Below are 15,562 nucleotides of genomic sequence, written 5' to 3' on the forward strand. Positions count from 1 at the left end.
GATGAGGAGTACAATATAGTCATTTAAACATATCAGTTTCATTTCTCTGACTTATATCAGCAAGTTCCCATGCATGTTCACTGAATGCTAGATCCAATACTGAATGGAAATTGCTAATTGTGATGATCTCAGGAAGTCTTTAAAATTACAATCTGGGGGAAAAAAACACTGTTGCTTTATTATATGATTAGAATCAGGGAATTGCCAGATAATTCCATTTCCCAAAGCCAGCTGAGAGAAGCAAAATTCAAGCTTGTATCGAGAAGCCCAATGAGCTGTTCATGGTTGTTACTGTCAGCTCCAAATTGTATTAAAACAAAAACAAAAAAAAAAAATTTCTAGTCTTCCTTTGAATGTTGAATCCATTCAGGTGGCCTTTAACACTATGTTGGTTCATGGGCTGAACCAGGATCTTTCTCTTCAAGTTAAAAGGATCAGGATGAATGGGAAATTACAGCTTCTCCATACTTAATTAATTTAGCCCATCAGCTCACCCACACCCCAGATGATTCAACTAAAAGCCCACTAAAATCCTCAATTTTCAACTCTAGCAAATAGAGGTCCCTAAACAAACTTTAAACCTTCTTTGTCATTATTACAAAGACCAAGGATGTTAGAAGAAAGCCTATTACAAGGTGAGGTGCCAAGATGCCTTCAGCCTTCTAACGAGCCTTTCAAATGCCCTCCTAACTCCCAATGATAAGACTCAGAAATTACAGAGGCTTTCTCAACACTTTCATTTAGTCAACTTGAAGAAACCGCTTTCCAGATTGGGAATGAATCTCTCTGTTATTTTACTGACTCTGGAGCTATGCTCTTGGTGCTCAAACACTAAGATTTCTTACACAAATATCATGCTGGAATTTCTTTCTCCCAAAAGGGGAAATAATTCTAGAATTTGATAGCAGCAAGCAAAATGGACAACTAGCCAAAACAAATGATCCCTCAATATCTTTTATTTGTTCTGTTTCTGATGACTCTAGAGCTAAGTGTAAGGAGACTAGTTATTTCTCTATTGACCCACTACCCCCCTTAAGGCCGACATCCTTAATAACAGTAGTACAATCCAAGGTGCGACTTCCATTAGGTTGATCCCTCAAAGCCTCTCCCCAGAATTAATAGTGATAAATATTCTATAAATATGGAGGCCCTACATACCACTAAGCCAAAATCAGAATACTAGGAGGCAGGGCCTCATTTTTCCCCACACTCATCCCTGCAGCACCCCTATTTTTACCTGTCAAGGAACTCGATGGCTGAGAACAGAGATTTTCCAAGACTTCTGAACCATAAACAATATTGCTACCCTTCATCACCTTCTTCCAGATCCCCACACTTTACTAGCCTCCATCCTCACCGAAAGCAGATTTTTCACTGTGACTGATTAATGCAGTGCTTTCTTTAGCATCTCCATGGATAAAGATAAGTCAATATCTCTTTGCCTCTAATGGGAATGACAACAACAGGCACGGACGGTAACGTCTAGGATTTTACTGAAAGTCCTTCTCAAACCTTAAAAACTGATTGAGATGATATAAAATTTCCTGGAAGCTCTACTTTATTACCATATGTAGACAATTTACTTCTCTACCTGGCTTCTCTGGTGGCTCAGATGGTAAAGAATCTGCCTGCAATGTCAGAGACCTGGGTTCGATCCTTGGGTTGAGAAGATCCCCTGGAGAACGGAATGGCTACCCATTCCATTATTCTGGCCTGGAGAATTCCATGGAAAGAGGAGCCTGGCAGTCAGGCTACAGTCCATGGGGTTGCAAAGAGCTGGACACGATTTGGCAACTTCCACTTTCACCATGTTTCCCAGGTCTCCTCTCTGGAAGATAGCAGTCACCTGTTAAAACTTTTAGCCTCAAAGGAACATAAAGTTTCTAAAGAGAAACTGCAGTTTATTCAGACCCAAGTTTGGCGTTTGGGGCCCTAGTCTCAGGAAAGAAGAGAAGAAAAAGGCAAAGGGGAAAGGGAAAGATACACCAAACTGATTGGAAATTTCCAAAGAAAAGCAAGGAGAGATAAGAAAGGCCTCCTAAGTGAACAATGCAAAAAAATAGAGGAAAAACAATAGAATGGGAAAGACTAAAGATATCTTCAAGAAAATTAGAGATACTGAGTGAATATTTCATGCAAAGATAGGCACAATAAAGGCAGAAACGGCGAGGACACAACAGAAGCAGAAGAGATTAAGAAGGGGTGGCAAGAATACACAGAAGAACTGTACAAAAAAAGGTCTTAATGACCCAGATAAACACGATGGTGTGATCACTCACCTAGAGCCAGACATCCTGGAATGCAAAGTCAAGTGGGCCTTAGGAAGCATTACTACAAACAAAGCTAGTGGAAGTGATAGAATTCCAGCTGAGCTATTTCAAATCCTAAAAGATGATGCTGTGAAAGTGCTGCACTCAATATGCCAGCTAATTTGGAAAACTTAGCAGTGGCCGCAGGACTAGAAAAGGTCAGTCTTCATTTCAATCCCAAAGAAGGGCAATGCAAAAGAATGTTCAAACTATTGCACAATTGCACTCATTTCACATGCTAGCAAGGTCATGCTCAAAATCCTTCAAGATAGGTTTCAATGGTATATGAACTGAGAACTTCCAGATGTATAAGCTGGGTTTAGAAAAGGCAGAGGAACCAGAGATCAAATTGCCAACATCCATTGGATCATAGAAAAAGCAAAATAATTCCAGAAAAACATCTACTTCTGTTTCATTGACTACGTTAAAACCTTTGCCTGTGTGGATACAACAAATGGTTGAAAATTCTTAAAGAGATGGGAATACCAGGCCATCTTACCTACCTCCTGAGAAACCTGTATGCCAGTCAAGAAGCAACAGTTAGAACCGGACATGGAACAATGGACTGATTTAAAATTGGGAAAGGAGTATGTCAAGGCTATATATTGTCACCCTGCTTATACCTATACAGAGTACATCATGTGAAATGCTGCGCTGGAAGAAGCACAAGCTGGAATCAAGACTGCTGGGAGAAATATCAATAACCTCAGATATGCAGATGACACTACTCTTATGGCAGAAAGTGAAGAGGAACTAAAGAGCCTCTTGATGAAGGTGAAAAACAATGAAAAGCTGGCTTAAAACTCAACATTCAAAAAACGAAGATCATGGCATCTGGTCTCATCACTTCATGGCAAATAGATGGGGAAACAGTGGAAACAGTGAGACTTTATTTTGGGCAGCTCCAAAATCCCTGCAGATCGTGACTGCAGCCATGAAATTAAAAGACGCTTGCTCCTTGAAAGAAAAACTATGACAGACCTGCTGCTGCTGCTGCTAAGTCGCTTTAGTCGTGTCTGACTCTGTGCGACCCCACAGACAGCAGCCCACCAGGCTCCGCTGTCCCTGGGATTCTCCAGGCAAAAACACTGGAGTGGATTGCCATTTCCTTCTCCAATGCATGGAAGTGAAAAGTGAAAGTGAAGTCACTCAGTAAGTGTCTGACTCTTCGTGACCCCATGGACTGCAGCCCACCAGGCTCCTCTGTCCATGGGATTTTCCAGGCAAGAGTACTGGAGTGGGGTGCCACTGCCTTCTCCAATGACAAACCTAGACAGCATATTAAAAAGCAGAGAAATTACTTTGCTGACAAAGGTCTGTCTAGTCAAAGCTATGGTTTTTCCAGTAGTCATGTGTGGGTATGAGAGTTGGACCATTAAAAAAGGCTGAGTGCTGAAGAATTGATGCTTCAAACTGTGGTGTTAGAGAAGACTCTTGAGAGGCCCTTGGACAGCAAGGAGATCAAACCAGTCAACCCTGGTTTGAACAGGAAATCAACCCTGAAGATTCATAGGAAGGACTGATGTTGAAGCTGAAGCTCCAGTACTTCGGCCACCTGATACAAAGAGCTGATTCACTGGAAAAGACCCTGATGCTGGGAAAGACTGAAGGCAGGAGGAGAAGAGGATGACAGAAGATGAGATGATTGGATGGTATCACTGACTCAGTGGGTATGAGTTTGAGCAAACCTGGGGAGATAGTAAAGGACAGGGGAGCCTAGCACGCTGCAGTCCATGAGGTCAAAAAGAGTCAGACATGACTTAGTGACTGAACAACCACTCAGAACAAGGGCTGAACTGAGATCCAGATATGCATCATGGCATCCTGAACCTCCCAAAACCCCAAATCAAACTCTGACTACAAAGTTTTTTCAGATTGGCTGACTATTGGCAGAACCAACTTCTGAACTTTTCTCTCCTGGCCCAGCCTTTATATACATTACTAAAGAACACCAAACTTGACCATATTGACTGAAAAGATCAAAATTACCTAGCTTTTAATACCAGAAAGAAAAGCCTGATAAAAAATTGCCCTGCCCTTGAACACCTTAATTATCAACTTCCCCCCTTCCTCTTATAGATGAGAAGGATTGAAGCACCCTTGGAGTACTTACCCAAAAACAAGGGGGTTACCATTACCCCATAGAGTACTACAGTCAGCAGTTAAGCACTGCTCTTAAGTACACTATTAGGTACTAGAGTATAGCATTGGTTCAAGGATACCCCCTTCATTTCAGTCATTCCTGCCACTGTACTTTTAGTTAAGGCCACTGAAGAAATAGCCACAGGATCCTCTCTAACCATCTTTGTATCCCATGCGGAAGAAGCCCTCCTGAATTCTCAACACACTCAACACCTTTCAGCCAGCTGTCTCACCTCTTGCTAACTGCTCCTCATGTAACTCACTGTAATACTTTAACCCTGCCATCCTTCTTCCCTCCTCTAAAAATGATACTCCTTGTGACTGGTGTTGGAATTCCCTGGTGGCTCAGACGGTAAAGTGTCTGCCTGCAATGTGGGAGACCCAGGTTTGATCCCTGGGTCAGGAAGATCCCCTGGAGAAGGAAATGGCAACCCACTCCAGTACTCTTGCCTAGAAAATTCCATGGATGGAGGAGCCTGGTGGGCTACAGTCCATGGGGTCGAAAAGAGTCGGACACGACTGAGCGACTTCATTTGTGACTGGTAGACTCTGACAGGTCACTTTTTGACCCCTCACAAAGATTTACAGCAAACTTGGCTAACCAATGCTGAGTTCTCATGGTTTACCAATGCTCTGTATTTAAAGGATAAAAATGGTGAACTTCGAGCTGGATATGTTGATGCAATTACTTTTGAAGTCACAGAGGCAGCATCTTTGCCTTTGGTTATCTCGGCCCAATAGGCTGAATCATATATTCTCACTTGAGCTTGCATTCTGCTGCTGCTGTTGCTAAATCACTTCAGTCGTGTCCGACTCTGTGCGACCCCATAGATGGCAGCCCACCAGGCTCCCCCGTCCCTGGGATTCTCCAGACAAGAACCCTGGAGTGGGTTGCCATTTCCTTCTCCAATGCATGAAAGTGAAAAGTGACAGCGAAGTCGCTCAGTCGTGTCCTACTCCTAGTGACCCCATGGACTGCAGCCTACCAGGCTCCTCCGTCCATGGGATTTTCCAGGCAAGAGTACTGGAGTGGATTGCCATTGCCTTCTCCAGAGCTTGTATTCTAGCCCTGGGCAAAGACACGTTTATTCCAGTAGTCTGTATGCCTTTGGATTAGCCCATGGCTTCAGAATGCTATGGAAACAGCTTTCAACCTCATTTCTAATGGGAATAAAATGAAAAAAAAAAATGCTCTTGTGTCCATAAGTTATTAGATGCCACTATCTTACTAGGCATTTTGGCTATTATTAAGGTCCCTAGGCATTCCAAACTTAACTCCCTGGAAGCTAAAGGAAACTACCTCACTGATATTTCCACCAAGCATTCTGCTCTCAAAGGAACCAACAACAAAACTCTATTATGGTCCAAAGGGATGTTTCTAGATAATCTAGAAAATTTGACCAGGGGCTTCTCTAGTGACTCGGAGACCTTGGTTTGATCCCTGGATCAGGAAGATCCCCTGGAAGAGGGATTGACTACCCACTTCAGTATTCTTGCCTGGAGAATTCCATGGACAGAGGAGCCTGGCAGGCAACAGTCCATGGAATCGCAAAGAGTTGGACACAACTGAGTGACTAACACTTTCACTTTCATGCCCAAAAGTCAGCCCCAGAAAAGAAAAAAAAATTATTGGAAATCTAATAAAAAGAGAACTCTGATTTGAGGCAAATACTAACCCAGTCTTTCCAGAGACTCTGCTGCTGCTGCAGCTGCTGCTGCTAAGTCGCTTCAGTCATGTCCGACTCTGTGTGACCCCATAGATGGCAGCCCACCAGGCTCCACTGTCCCTGGGATTCTCCAGACAAGAACACTGGAGTGGGTTGCCATTTCCTTCGCCAGTGCATGAAAGTGAAAGGTGAAAGTGAAGTTGCTCAGTCGTGTCCAACTCCTAGCTCTAAGATTCTCATTACTGATCATTGCACATACATTAAACCATTAGTCTGTGGATAAAGTGATGACATTTATGAATCAGTACTGATGTGGAAATATTAATAGGGCTGGAAGGAGTGCCTACTTTGCTTGCTCTGCCTGCCCAAAATATAATCCAGGGAAACATGTCCACAATGCTGCTGAATAAATTGCCAAATGGGCCATTTGAAGTTTGGCAAATGGATTTTATTCAGCTTGTCTCAGGGATATAAATATATGATTTAGTCATGGTTTGTTTTTCCACTTGGTGTTAATTTTTCCATGTAGATAAGCTACTACCACTCTGGTGGCTAAAATACTATCATAAAAGATTATCCCTAGCTGGGGAACCCTTCTTGATGACTGGTGAATCAATTTTACTGGTCAAATATTATTTCAGGTCTGTGTTGTTTGGCCAGTTCTATAGCACTTTCCACTGCACTTATCATCATTCTTAAATTAGTCTTTAGGACTCGATGAAAGAACTAATGATGTCATCAAAATGCAGTTGGCCAAATTTGTAGAACCCTCCAAACACGTTGACCAAAGGCATTGCTACTGGTCCTTCTAAGTCTCAGCTCTACCCTCTTTGGAGCCCATAAACTCCCACCCTTTGAGATAACTGCTAGGTGCCCCAAGCATCTAGCTCCTGCCTCTTCTGGTCCACAACTAATACGAGGAGATAGACTTTAATATTGCAAAGGTCTAATTACATGCACTAAAAATAACCAGGCTCTAGCAGAACAATCTTTCCACACCATGCTCCCAAGAGATGAAGACCTCAAATACCACATTTTGCAGCCTAGAGGTTTCATCTACAGGAAAAGACACCTCCAGAAAAATTCTCTTCAATTTTCCCAGTGGAAAGACCCCTGTGGGATACTGATAACCAATCCTTATGCTGCTACACTCCTGGGTGTGGACTCATATGTCACATCCAAAGAGAGCACCAAACCTTGACTGAGCCTGTATACCATCTGCTGACCTGAAAATAAAGATTTCTGGGAATTGAAGCAGACAACAGCTGAAGGAGGCGGCTCTTCCAAGGTGACCATACCAGATCTGCATACATTTTTTCCTCACTATTGCTTCTTAGCTTATTTTCTCCCTTTCTTTCTTGGAAAGACAATGCTCTTATCCATTTTCCCAATCTACTTCAAAAGAGAGGAATCTTCCTGAATGTGAGATCAGTCACCAGAAACTCTGTTCACTATGGCATAGACCACTTGGTCTTACATGTAGCCAATTTCTCTTTAGTCCCAAATGCCATTGCCAATTATACCTGTGAGCCTATGGATGTTAGCTACTGGGTTAGGCTGTTATGATCAAAGCTTGTTTTAATCTTTCCCCAGTCATAACCCTACTAGCTCAACTAAACACCACCACCCTTGTTAATTACATGACTGTTGTTCCCAACATCTTTCCTTTATCTAAACATGATGTGTCCCCCCTGCATCCAAGGGAAATACAAACAGGCTAACTCTTCTTTACAAGGCTTCCAGAAAGGATCTTTTAGAATGGAATGGCATCTTACAGAATGTCATCCCATTTCCTCTGATCTTTGGCTTAAAAGGTTAATTGAGAAATTCCAGCTAATGGATCTATCAATAACTAGATCTTAGCTAGGGTTCTCTGAACTCCAGCTGGTTTCCTTTTTGTCTTCGGTGAACAGCATTTCCCATGTTCATATGAATGTTTATATAACTGGTGAACTGGAGGCCAGTGCTTATTAGGACATTTAATTGTCTCTGTTAACATACATAACAAGTCAGAAGTCTCTTACTGTCCCACCCTATTAAGCCTCTGTGGCTCCCTTAAATGGAAACTTCTAGGAGGCTTCGTGACTCCAGGTTGCCTCTGGAGGGAGAGTGTTTCTCCCTTGGGTTGCAGTAAGTGCCAGTGAATGCATTATCAGAAATCTTTCCCTAACATTAGGAGAGCTGTCTGATTCCCTATCCAAAGCAAAAATGACCCAACAAAAATTACTTGACTTGTTGGCTAAAACATTTTCAGATGATCACACAGCTCTTGATTACCTGATTTGTGAACAAGGAAGCATTTGTGTAATAACAAATACTACCTGTTGCACATGGATAGATGCCCCTGGAGGGGCAGAAACCCAAGATCAGAGAATAGTGCACTGGTTATAACAAATATAACCCAACTCTCCATGGTCCTTTGATTTTTTTCAGTTTTCAGTTGGCTGCCTTCAAGTCTAGAGTCCTGGTTTAGAACCATAATATACTCTGGATTTGTCATAAACTTTTAATTTTGCTTTGCATAATTGTTTTTAAGTTTTGTACCTACTGCTTGTCAAACCCTTATAGAAACAATGTACTAATAAGGTGATGCTAGCTCAATGCTTCAAGATGATCTCCAACATGACCTCTATAAGATACAGACTTTTGATAAGAAATGCCTGAGAGTTCTCTCTCCTACCCTTTCTTGTTACTCAAGTGTGGAGGGTATCCTTTCCCTCCAAAGTAGGATATGACAACCAGGAAAGGTTCTTTCTGGCATCAAATGAATAAAACCACTAAATATGGAAAACCTGACTCTTGATTAGTGATGCTTTAGAGGAAAGGTCAAAAGGGTGAAATATGAAAATGAATTAAGGGAAACTTCATTCAAAATTGAGTCATGAAACCCTGAATGGGGAGCTCTCACACAGATACCACTCCTTGCAACATACCTCAGCAGGAAGCTTATTTTACATACCCCAACAGAAAGAAGGAAGATATTTCCTTGCCCAGCAACAGCCGGCCAATAAAATCCCTGGCAACTCAACCAATAATATGCTGCCACAATCCTGAACTCTCGTTCTCCTCCAATGAGCTTTAACTCAAAACAGCCCCTCCCATCTTCCTCCTTTCCTGTATACAAAAGGATGCTTTTTCTTTGTTCTCTGGACTTGCCTATGAATTGCCATGTCCCAAATTACAATTTCTCTGTTATTCCCAAATAAAGTAGATTTTGCTAGTTAAACCACTTACTTTTATGTTTTAAAAGTTGACATTATTTTAATATCTTCATTGGTTAGTTACATCATCTCTTATTTCTGAATATGTTCCTACTGAATGATTTTTATTATGGCTATGGGTCATTTTCCTGATTTTTTGATTGCCATACACTGTAAATTTTACACTGTTGGTTTCTGGATTTTGAAGCATCCATTTAATTAGGATTTGATTTTGATATGCAGTTAAGGTACATATAACAAGTTGAATGTTTTTGAGGCTTGTCTTTAAACTCTGTCTTGGCATGTCCAGAGCAGCCTTAGGCCAGGGCTAACAGCCTCACAACTATGATATACCCATTCTGAGTATTCTAATCAAGACCTCTTATATTGCAAGAGCTTTCCACTCATGCTGTGAGAACACAAACTATTGTATTTACATTCCTGTGTGAGCCCTGTGTTCTATTACTGTCTATCCTGTGCTCTAAACTTTTAAAACTTGGGTAGTTCTCTCTCACATGTACCTGGATCAATACTCAGCCAAAGATCTGTAGATCTCCAGAACTCTCCTCTGCAGAACTTCCTTTTCTCTGGTTTTCCATCCTACAAACTCTAGCTTCCTTTCCTCCCCAAATGCTGCTCATTGTCTCTTCAACCCAGTGAAATAATAAGACTTATTTGCATCCCACCTTCCTATGCTGCAGACTAGAAACTGTCTAGGGCTTCCCTGGTGGCTCAGTGGGAAAGAATCCACCTGCCAATGCAGCAGACAGTTTGATCCTTGGTCCAGGAAGATCCCACATACCATGGAGCAACTAAGCCCATGTGCCACCAGCTACTGAACCTGTTCTCTAGAGCCCGAAAGTTGCAAGTACTGAGCCCATGTGCTACAGCTACAGAAACCAGCATGTCCTTACCACAACGAGAGAGGCCACCACATTGAGAAACTGGAGCACCGCGACTAGAGAGAAGCCCCCGTCACCACAATTGGAGAAAAGCCCACGAAGCAACAAACACCCAGCACAGCCAAAAATAAAATAAAGTAAAAATTATTAAAAAAAAAAATATAGAAACTATCTAGTTACTGCCTAGTAAACTGGTGCAATTGTAGGGCTCAACTTGCTTGCTTCCTTTCTTTTACAGATCACAGTCCTATGATTCCTACTGTCCAACATCTGAAAGTATCTGCTGCTTTTTTCTGCTTTTTATTTCTTTTCTAGGTAATTACTTGGCAGGATAGATCTGAACCCTGTTACTCCATCTTGGTCAGAAGTAGAGACCTATCACAGCTTTTATTGACCTTTTGGTTCTCTTAGCGGTCAGGCAGTGGTTCGGATTCTCCAAAGTAACATCCTCCAGAATGGAGAAAGCTAAGTTCCAGCTCAGCCAGTAGAACCAGCAGGGCTACATTCTCCTAAGAGTAGAAAGAGGGTGTTAGGCAAAACACAGTGCCTGGATGTCCCAGACAACAGCTCTACCTCTAATTTCCTACTGTTCTAAAAAGTTCATTCCCTGACTTTGATTTTGGTTGTTGTTGTTCAGTTGCTAAGTCATGTCCGATTCTTTGCAGCTCCATGGACTGCAGCAAGTCAGGCTCCTCTGTTGTCCACTCTTTCCTAGAGTTTGCTCAAATTCATGTCCAAGTTCATGCCTTTGATTTAACACCATTTAAAGAGCGTTTCTGATACCAAGTTTGCTTCAACTACAAGTCTACTTCTCCAAATATCTTAAAGCAAGGCTCTGTGGGGGTTAAAGTTTCTATATTCTTGTATCTGAAAATGTCTTTGTCATCACTCTTGACTGACAGTTTGAATTATCAGATTTCTATGTTCAAAGGTTTATTTTACCCCCCTCAGTGCTTTGAAAGTTTTTTTTTTTTTTTTTTGGACTTTTTTCTAGAACTATTGTTATGGATCAGAAATCCAACGACAATATTTTCTCATTCCTTATAGTGTTCTGTGTTTTCTTTATGGAAGCTTAATGATGTTTTTTACTTTTCACAAGTATCACCATGAGTTTTTATATGAGTTTTTTTCTTTTTAATTAATGTTGTTTAGCATTAGAAAACAGAGAAGGCAATGGCACCCCATTCCAGCACTCTTGCCTGGAAAATCCCATGGACGGAAGAGCCTGTTGGGCTGCAGTCCATGGGGTTGCGAAGAGTTGGACACGACTGAGCGACTTCCCTTTCACTTTTCACTTTCATGCTTTGGAGAAGGAAATGGCAACCCACTCCAGTGTTCTTGCCTGGAGAATCCCAGGGATGGTGGAGCCTGGTGGGCTGCCGTCTATGGAGTCACACAGAGTCAGACACGATTGAAGCGACTTAGCAGCAGCATTAGAAAAGCTTTTAAAATACGAAGACATAGGTCTTTAAAAAAATTTTTTTCTCCCACATTGATAGTTACTTTCGGTTCAGATAATGCCCATTCTCTCTAGTCTTTCTTCCTGAAAATACGCGTCCTAAAATGGCAACCCACTCCAGTATTCTTGCCTGGAGGATCCCAGGGATGGGGAAGCCTGGTGGGCTGCTGTCTATGGGATCACACAGAGTCGGACACGACTGAAGTGACTTAGCAGCAGCAAGCATCTTTTAAAATTTCTTGTATATTTTATGTCTTTTAATAGCTTGGTTCTGGGAGTATTCCTCAGTTCCATCTTCCTGTTCATTAATTTGCTTTTCGTCTGTATTTTGTCTGCCATTTAGCCCATCTGCTGAGATTTTTAAATTTAAAATGTAGTTTTTATTTCTAAGATGTTTTTTGGTTATTTTGCTTTACTGGGTTAATGTGTGTGTTTCAACACCTGTGTTTTGCTGATTTTATTTTTCTCTTTGAAAATATTAAATGTATTTATTTAACATTTCTAACCTAGACTTCTATACTCTTTCAAGCATTTGCTGGTTAGTTTCTCCCTTGGATTGTATGGGGATAATTTCACCTACTTTATAGAGTTCTGAGCATGAAATTAGATAATAGAAAAATTTTCTCAGGCAAGTGGCTAGTACATACAATCAGTCTACTATGTTCTTTTAAACATTTTTCTCAAGTTATGTGACTATATTCCTTTCTTTGATTCCCACTAGTATTCACATCCTAATCTTTCTTTTTCAGCCATCTATTACTTTATAAAGAAAGAAATGAAAAGTACACATCACTCATTCCTCCTCCCAATTGTTTCCCTCTTCCATTTTTAATTGTCTCTGAGAGATTCTACAACATTTCTCAAGATCAGAAAGTGTCTATTGGTATATCTATTGATTGACTAGCAGCAGCTTTTCTTATATTCTACATTTATTTAAGGGAAACCTAAACCTACTTACCATGTTAATAAACTGGTTTCTCATGCCTAGTTGAAATGAATTACTTTTCTTTTTTCTCAATCATGCAATTATCTTATATTGAATGAACGCATATAAAATGCTAGAACACTATGCCATGCACATAGTGAGTTATCAGTAAAGTTGGCTATTCATCTTTTTAAAGGGAATGATACTCAAAATTAATAATATTCTTTAAATACCTCATTCTATTAATATAACAACTTAGATTTTTTTTCTTCATCAGAGAACATAATGAAAAGAGTGATTTGAGGGCTTCTGTCTCTAACATTTTAAAAAGATGCAAAGAAAACTTTCTATAGATTTTTAAGGACTGTAAAATTAGAATTGTTCTCAAAGGCAGTAAGATTAGCTACATCAAATCAAACCCCTTCTGATCCTGTGCCTGCTTCTAGTATTTGATAAATGTAATCTTGTAATCTGCCCTGAGAAAGTACCCTGAAACACACAAAAAAATGTTTTGAGCATAAAGATATCCAAAATATCTTTTATGTATACATGTTTAAAAATTAGAATTGTCTTATGCAGTTGTTTAAATGATATTTAAAGACTCAGAGGAAATGGGAAATGGCTGTTACAATGTCAAAAGAAAACAATGGAATAATAAACTAGTCGTTAAAAGTCCGACACAACTGGGCGACTTCACTTTCATGCATTGGAGAAGGAAATGGCAACCCACTCCAGAGTTCTTGCCTGGAGAATCCCAGGGACGGGGGAGCCTGGTGGGCTGCCATCTCCGGGGTCGCAGAGTCGGACACGACTGAAGCGACTTGGCGGCAGCAGCAGCACCAGCAGCATGGAGTGTTAGCTCCATACTGGAATAGCACATAGAAAAAAAGACTGAAAGGAAATTCACCAAAATATTGACTATGATTGGTTTAGAGTGATCTTTTCTATGTATTTTCCTGTATTTAAATTATCTACAATGACTATGAATTGCTTGAATAATCAAGGAAATAGAAAAAAATCAATGGGCTAGTGTTAGCTGCATGACTTAACTTACAAGTTGCTCAAATCAATTGAGACAAAGTATGTGAAAGTACGTTGTAAACTATAAAGTAGTAAGGTAAATTATTGTTATTATCAAAAAGTGAAGGGTCATGTAATTCATCTTTTGAACTCTCATTTAGAGAGCTCTCTTTTCGGTCAATTTCATCTAATTTATATTTGTTAATACAGATGGGGTTCCAAAACACTTGGAAAATTTCCCTGAAGATAATAAAAATGGTATTATCTTCTTAGTTTTGCTTTGAACTACTACAGTGATGATAATAAACGAAACTCTTTAACCTGGTTTTATTTCCTCTTCTTATACCCCAGAAGCAGCATCTTTCCACCCCTGCCCCCCCGAAAAGCTAAAACTATTGAGATTTAAAATACAGTTTTATAATAGGTTTCTTTAAAAGGTGAGTTAGTTAAATCATGGGCAAAGAAAATACCAAAATTTACAGGAAGAAACATATGCCTATTAAGCAACACATTAACTGCAAGTGATTTCCTATGTAGATTGCCTATAATTTGAATGCAATTTTCTAAATTTTTTTAATGTGAGTAGTTCCAAAAGTTCTTTGGTGTTTAATAACATGCGCTATTATTAAGATAGTTGTTAAAGTGCAGATGTTTTGTTCAGTGCCTGATCCATTAAGATACTGCCTAAGAGAATGGTATTACTTAGAATTGAAAGTAACCATCTCTGGACCATTTCTGAGATGGGTGGATGGCATCACTGACTCAATGGACATGAGTTTGAGCAAGCTCCAGGAGTTGGTGATGGACAGGGAAGCCTGGCATGCTACAGTCCATGGAGTCGCAGAGTCGGACACAACTGAGTGACTGAACTGATTCCTGGACCTCCTGGCTTCCTTCCTTCTCAACACCAATTGTATGTCTGATACTTCGATAGGTAATGGAGATGTAACTGAGAACAAGCCAGATACAGACTCCTTGGGTTGCATGGAGCCTAGGCACACACATATTTGAGTGTCTGGTATGAGTCCAGTCCTATCCTGAGAATTTGAGGGTTCCCGATGGAAAAGATACTCCCTATACTTGAAGAGTTTCATGAGTTCTTATCCTTCTGAATGTTACTTTCTTGACTACTACATAACAGTTTATATTAACCACTGACCTGGCTTCCTTAAGACAGGAATTGAGAACAACCAGAGTCGGTCAACTTCTTTCCATCAGAGACTAGGAACCCATCTAAACGGAGGAAAATCCTAGTGTCAGAAAATTGGCTTAAAATAAAAAATATTGATTCTGCCATGGGCTTTGGAACCGTGAGGTATTCAATCTATTTTTTAATAAGCTAATGAATACCATTTTGTCATATTTTCTTAGTCACTTCAAATATTCAGACACATATATGCTGTGCTTAGTTGCTCAGTCATGTCTGACTCTTTGCGACCCCATGGACTGTAGCCCGCCAGGCTCCTTTATCCATGGAGATTCTCCAGGCAAGAATACTGGAGTAGGTTGCCATGCCCTCCTCCAGGGGATCTTCCTGACCCAGGAATCGCACCAGGGTCTCCTGCATTGCAAGCAGATTCTTTACCAGCTGAGCTACCAGGGAAGCCTGATTCAGACACATGGAATACATAAATTTGACTAGATGACCAGCAGCATAAATGATCATGATAGCAGCTAAATCAGTAGAGGCTGTTCTTTAATTTGAACAGATTTAATGTCCTCTGAAAGGGTCTCCCATTTATTCAAAACAAGGATTTATAGGATTTATTGTATGGAATTTCCAAAATCTCACAATGGAAAGGTAAATATGTTTATGTAATATTAATTTTAAAACATCTTGCATTCAACTTCATTCACAGTTTTATGAAACTTTAAGATAGGAAACTATCATAAGAGGATACTTCTATGGAGATTCTGATATAAATAAAACAATTCTAA

The 15,562-nt window shown here is 40.4% G+C and overlaps 1 long non-coding RNA gene across 1 annotated transcript in view; it reads left to right on the forward strand.

Moving 5' to 3' along the window:
- LOC138984433 (uncharacterized) overlaps window positions 1-15,562 on the forward strand; it is a 43,254-nt gene that overhangs the window by 25,103 nt on the left and 2,589 nt on the right. The window lies entirely within an intron of this gene.

Source organism: Bos mutus, chromosome 21 (genome assembly GCF_027580195.1).
Source record: "Bos mutus isolate GX-2022 chromosome 21, NWIPB_WYAK_1.1, whole genome shotgun sequence".
Lineage (NCBI taxonomy): Eukaryota > Metazoa > Chordata > Mammalia > Artiodactyla > Bovidae > Bos > Bos mutus.